Below are 6,107 nucleotides of genomic sequence, written 5' to 3'. Positions count from 1 at the left end.
TTTTATATTATATAGTACAATAAATTTACAGGTATAAAAAGGGCATACCCCCTTTGATTTACACAATTCTCAACCCAGGAATCCCCGAAAGAATTTTGATAATATGACACAATTTTTGGCTAATGCTCTTGATGCCATTTTCTCTTTGCTGCCCTTGTAGAGGAAAAAATTATATGAACTTTAAAAAAAATAAAAAAATATAGTTATTTTTCACTGTTGAATTTTATTTTTAAATCTAGGTGCTCGCTGGCCATCCATTTTCAACAACTTGGATCAAGCTCGGAAAACTATATTTTTTAATATATATATATATATATATATATATATATATTTGAAAATATGAATATTTCATTAAATCTAAAAGGTCGTGTCGTGGACGGGTCGGATCCAAATCAAAACCAAATGGGCCAAACCTGAACCCCTAGTAATGGTGAGGAAACCCCATACATTACCAATTAAGTAGGTTGTTAACTGATCATCAAAAGATCCGAGTTGAATCCACGACAACTCTCCATATACAAAAATAGAAGACATAACCCAACAACTTTGATTCCTTCTAAATTGGGTAACAGTATAAACTATACTTGAATGTCCATTGAATAGTCATTTTGAAACCTCGAAAGTTGACTTGATCAAGTCAAATTAAAATATTTATTAACTTGACTTATTACTCATCTTCAACTTCTGACTAAATGCCATTGATTTTTCTCCCTAAAACCAATCAACTTAAAATCTCTCTCATGCAACCTTTTTAACTCACAAACAAGATAAGATTCTTGGGGAAGTATAAAACGATAGGTGTTTGGGATATAAAACGATAGATTCTTAGGCTGGGAAAGGTATTTTGAAAGTCCGAGAAATTACAAAAAATCATATTCAGTTCTTAGTGGGAGATGGTTTGAAGACATCTTTTTGGTATGATCCTTGGCTGGAAGGGGGTGTGTTAGTTGATCAATTTGGAAGAAGGTCTGCTTTTCGAATGAATAGTAATTTGAATGCTTTGGTATCTGATTTTGCGGGAAATGAATGTTGGAAAGGTCTGATGAGAGATGATATATGACTAATAGAAATCACAGATTTAATTGAAGCTCACCATCTTCCGTGGCTGAACAAGAATAATAGGATAATTTGGAAGGAAAATGCGAAGGGGGAATTCACTTTGAAATTTGTATGTGAAATCGCCTTGACCCGTTTTCACTAAATAACTCAAAAGGGTACGATTAGTAAATGGGGATTTTTGAAAAATGAGAGTCGCCACCTAGTTTAGGTCTATGAACCATAAATAACTCTAAAATGGATCGGGTTGGTCCACGAGCAAAAACATGGGTAAGGGGTCAGATTACGGGTTTGGAAGGTGTTAGGTACCAAACCCACCAGACCAAGATGATCGGTCTCTATTACGATACAAACTATACTACGGTCAACATACAATGACGATGGTCAAGGTTAGAGTCCCATCATCATCATCAATTCCTAGTGGGTTTGTCAAACGAATCTTATGGCTAAAATCCTCCGATTATTACATGTTTGTTCCTTGGATTTCACACCAAAAAGGGAAACTTTGAAAAAAACCCTGAATCTCAATCCCATGTCCTAGAATCCACATGACAATATTTCCAAATCATCTAAAATAGCAACTCATAAAAAATACTCCAGATAGAAAAATAACAAATGCAAAAACTGGTAAATTGGAACTTATGGTGCTTCTAAATCAGGAATTAGAATTTTGAAAAAAGATATGATGAGTTACAAAATTAGCAGTTTATAAAATAAATTCTCCAAAATGGAAAGTTTCCAAGAGGTAAGTTCTCGAATTAGAAATTTTCAAATCCATGAATTTGAACTTTCTAAATATAAAGATGCATAATCTTTTAAATTAAGAATTGCTAAAATGGGAAATTTCTAAATTAGAAATCTATAAACAATTGCCCCCCCAAAACGGAAAATTATGCAGTTTCATATCACAAGGTTACAAACATGAATTTTCCAATGATTTGCAAATACAACTTTCCTAAAGAAGAATTTTGTAAATATAGAGTTCCAAATTGGATAATCATAGATTTGCCAAGAATCACTAAATTAGAAATTCACAAAGTAACAAGAAAAAATCCACATTATCATGCTTACCAATTTAGAGATTGACAAATATCCATGCATACAAAATTTCCAAACTCCAATGATTCTTAAATTGAGTCAAACGGGCAAGCATATGCGTGATCTTTAAATTTCCCAAAGCAACTATCATGGAGCGACATGCCTCTAAATTTTTCCGAAACAATTATCAATCAAGACATATACGCCCATCATACTAAAATGTATCATCACATGGAATAGTTTCCAAACAATCACAAATCCATTGTCAAAATCGTATTAGGACCATCATGCTTAAATACTAGGATCATGTCATCACGAACTCATAAAAATGCATAAAAAAAATAAAATTAAAAACAAAAATAAAGTAAAGATAGAAACAACTACTTTCCTAATCCTATCAAAATGCAAAAAAAAAAAAAAAAAAAAAAAAAACATAGGAAAATACCTAAAAAATTATTCTAATCCTATCAATATGCAAGTAAAATGGAAAAATGACGCCCACGTAAAACAAATATGCAAAACAAAACATAAAAATGCATATAAAAAAAATATTCTACCAATCTTATCAATATGCAAAGAGAATAAAGTTATAAAAAATAGATAAATAAATGAGAAAAACATAAAACATACATACGAAAGATTCTCCTAATCCACTAATGCAAAAACATAAGAAAAAAAATACTACATAAAAATAAAGAGACATTCTCATAACTCTATCGAGGGACATAAGGATATATATATAAAAAAAATCTCTATCCTACCAATACGCAACATAAACCAATGAGAAAAATTGCAGAAACACTACGTCCCTAATCTTACCCATATATAAAAAGTAAACCGAGGAGAACACGAAAAGAGAAAAAAATAAAATAAATAAGAACTAAACCAAAAATAAACTCACCTAAGTGGGGATGACAGGGGTCAATTACTTCAGGTATGCTCTGCAAAACTCGTGACTATCCGCTGTGAAAGATGCAAGTAGCGAAGGGGCTGCAACAGACCTTGTTGCAATGAATTGATGAGGAGTGAGGCTGTATCATTGGTTTGTAGGGGATACGAAAATAGAGAGAGGCTAGGAGACGGAAAAGATGTTATAGGGAGTGAAGAACGTGAGAGAGAAATGATAAGGGACTACTGTAAGGCTATGGTAGTGGTTGAACGTTGCTGTGTTACAGGTTTTAGTGGATGTCGATGCAGCGAGGTTGCAGGGACATGAGAGAGGTGATAAGGGGTTGCTGCAAGGCTGTTGCAATGGCTAAAAGTTGCATGGCTGTTGAAGGTGTAGCAGTGGCTGTGTTGAGGACGTGGAGAGGGAGGACTGATGTAGGGTTGTTGAATGTGCAGCAATCCAATGGAGAAGTGGACGTGGGGAGAGAAGAAAGTAGAGAGAGTAAGAGTGCCGAAAGAGAGTCGTGCGTGAGAGAAAATCGAGAGGGATCAGGACAGAGAGAGCTGAGAGCCTTTTTATAGAAACGTTGTTTCTAAAAAAAATCTTCTCTTTCTAATTCTTTTTCTTCTCACACGTCTTCTACTTTTTTTTTAGGAGAAAAGAGGTGGGGATTCCACGCTACACGTATCATGTTAATGGTTCCTTATTGTCAAATGGTGATTGTTCGATTCTGGTTTAAAAAATTTTGTTCTAAATTTTATTGATTGGTTTGGTTTCGAACTTTATTGATTGGTTTTGTTTTGAATTTTATTGGTTTAAATTTTAATTGGATGTTTAATTTGATTTTTCATTTTAATTGTTTGGATTTAATTTGAATTGTTTAATTTATTAATTTAAATTTTATTTTTAGTTTAGATTGGATTTTTAACTGAATTTCAATTTTTATTACATTTTCGTAAGGATCGGGATCTCTAAGTTGAATTTGGATGTTGAGGGGCATTTCGGTCATTTTTATGATTTTTTTCTAAATTTCTTTGTTTTCATCGGTTTGGATCCTGTTAGACTCGAAATCATATTCTGAGTGCAATAGAGGTACTTTCGAGATTTTCAGGGGTTCGAAATTTGTGAGAGGTATTTTCGTCATTTTGTCAATTTTTGCAGATTTTTACAAATGTTGGCGTAAGGTTTCTTTTAGTCCTTACCTGATTGTTTCTAAGTTTTAAAGTCGTATTTTCCTAGTATAGCAAGGTCTCTAAGTTATTGAATCGTGTAGCGAACCTAAAGCGCATGTGCTTGCTAAATCGGATGTAAGGTGTAGCGATCCTAAGCATACGTAAATTTCTATGTCGAGTTATAACGAGTAGGAGAGATGAAGAGATTAGAAACGGAAGGAATTAGGGAAAATACTCATAAGCCTTCGAGTTATTTACACTCATCATTAGGAATTCATGGGGTGTCTACAGTATATAATGTGACTAGAATCCATGATTCAGAGGTGATGTGGCACAAGGTCGTATGGAATAAGTGGAGAATACAACGGCACTCTTGTACAACATAGCTTGTGATGCAACATAGTCTGTTTACAGTCAAAAATTTAGGGAAGAGAGGTTTACTGCTGGTCTCTAGATGTATTCTGTGTTGTATGGATGTGGAGGATAATGAGCACCTATTTTTCAAGTGTAGTTACAGTACTGATTGCTGGAAGAGTGTGCTGTTTTGGACTGCAATAGAGAGAGAAACAATGGGAAGCATTGAAGATGAAATTGGGGCCATTAAATGTAAATCGATCTATCTAATTCTCAGCCTTATGCTCTATTCTACATTGTCTCATATATGGAAAGAAGAGAGAAACCGACGTATTTTTGATGAAAAAGAGCTGAATGGGCAGCAGCTATGCAATTAATTATGGTAGGTGTGAGCTGTAGAATTGAAGGTATTACGACTTCAAATATTGAAGTACTGAGGTTGATTAATTTATGGGGCTATCATGAAACACTGAAAGTGAAGGAATGACGAGTTATTCGATGGCTATCGCCTCCAGTAGGTAGTATCAAATTGAATACGGATGGGTCAATGTCAAAAACGGGGGTTGGTATCGGTTTTATTGCAAGAAATAATGAGGGAGAGATGATCATGGCCTGTATGTGGAGATCGAATCAAATGGATATTATCGTTATTGAATTGGAAGCAATTCTCAAAGGTTCACAGCATCTTAGAATTTAGGGGCACGTGAATATTATCGTGAATTCAGATTCGTTATTGGCTGTCAATTGTATTAAAGGAGGAATGGAATATGCCTTGGAAATTGATTAGCATATCCAGAGATATTAAAAGAGAAATGTGGTGGTTCAACTCAGCTATGATAGAATTTATTTGGCGAGAGACAAATAAAATAGCTGATTGGTTAGCTAAAAGAGGGGTTTTGTATGAAAGCTTCTGTATTTTAGATGTTTTAAACATTCCTATGGACCTTTACCATATCCTCCTTGAGGATATCAATGTTTGTTATTTTCGCATTAGTAGTTTTAATAAATTAGGGTGGGGCCCTTTATAGCCTCAGCTTACCAATTAAAAAACAAAATGAAGTGGAATGAGTTAAAGAACTTGTAAAATATGATAGATGTTTTTAATGGAAAAATCAAATTTTTTTTTCCAAGAATGCTTAGAAGAGATGAGCCATCCTTGGATGTTGGAGGAAGACTTTCATTTCCAATGACACTAGCAATGTCATCTCTATACTTCCTTCTCAAAATGTCAATTTTCTACATAAGATGTTCCCAAACATCAATTATTTTTGTGATATCTTGAACGTCTAGAAATAAGCCTACAAACATGTGTCCCTCTCTTACTCTCTCCGGTTGTGGTATAGAAGAGATTTTCATGACCTTTAAAGACTTACAATTTTGAATGCAAAAAAGTATGCCTCAGACTCCCAACCATCTCCTTCAAGATTTTTGATCCATCCTTCCTTTGACAAGATAACCATCAATTTCCATCAATAGAGTACTTTTCTTTTGAAATAGTTCAATCGTAAATCGTTCTCATATTATAAATGCCAACATAACTTAGTCATGCCTCCCTGATGCACCTGTTGCAATCTACCAACGACCAATAACCAATTCCC

The sequence above is a fragment of the Akebia trifoliata genome, chromosome 12 (assembly GCF_017979445.1).
Source record: "Akebia trifoliata isolate Shusen 1 chromosome 12, ASM1797944v1, whole genome shotgun sequence".
Classification (NCBI taxonomy): domain Eukaryota; kingdom Viridiplantae; phylum Streptophyta; class Magnoliopsida; order Ranunculales; family Lardizabalaceae; genus Akebia; species Akebia trifoliata.
The sequence above is the reverse complement of the archived record's forward strand: the minus strand, read 5'-3'. Positions refer to the sequence as shown.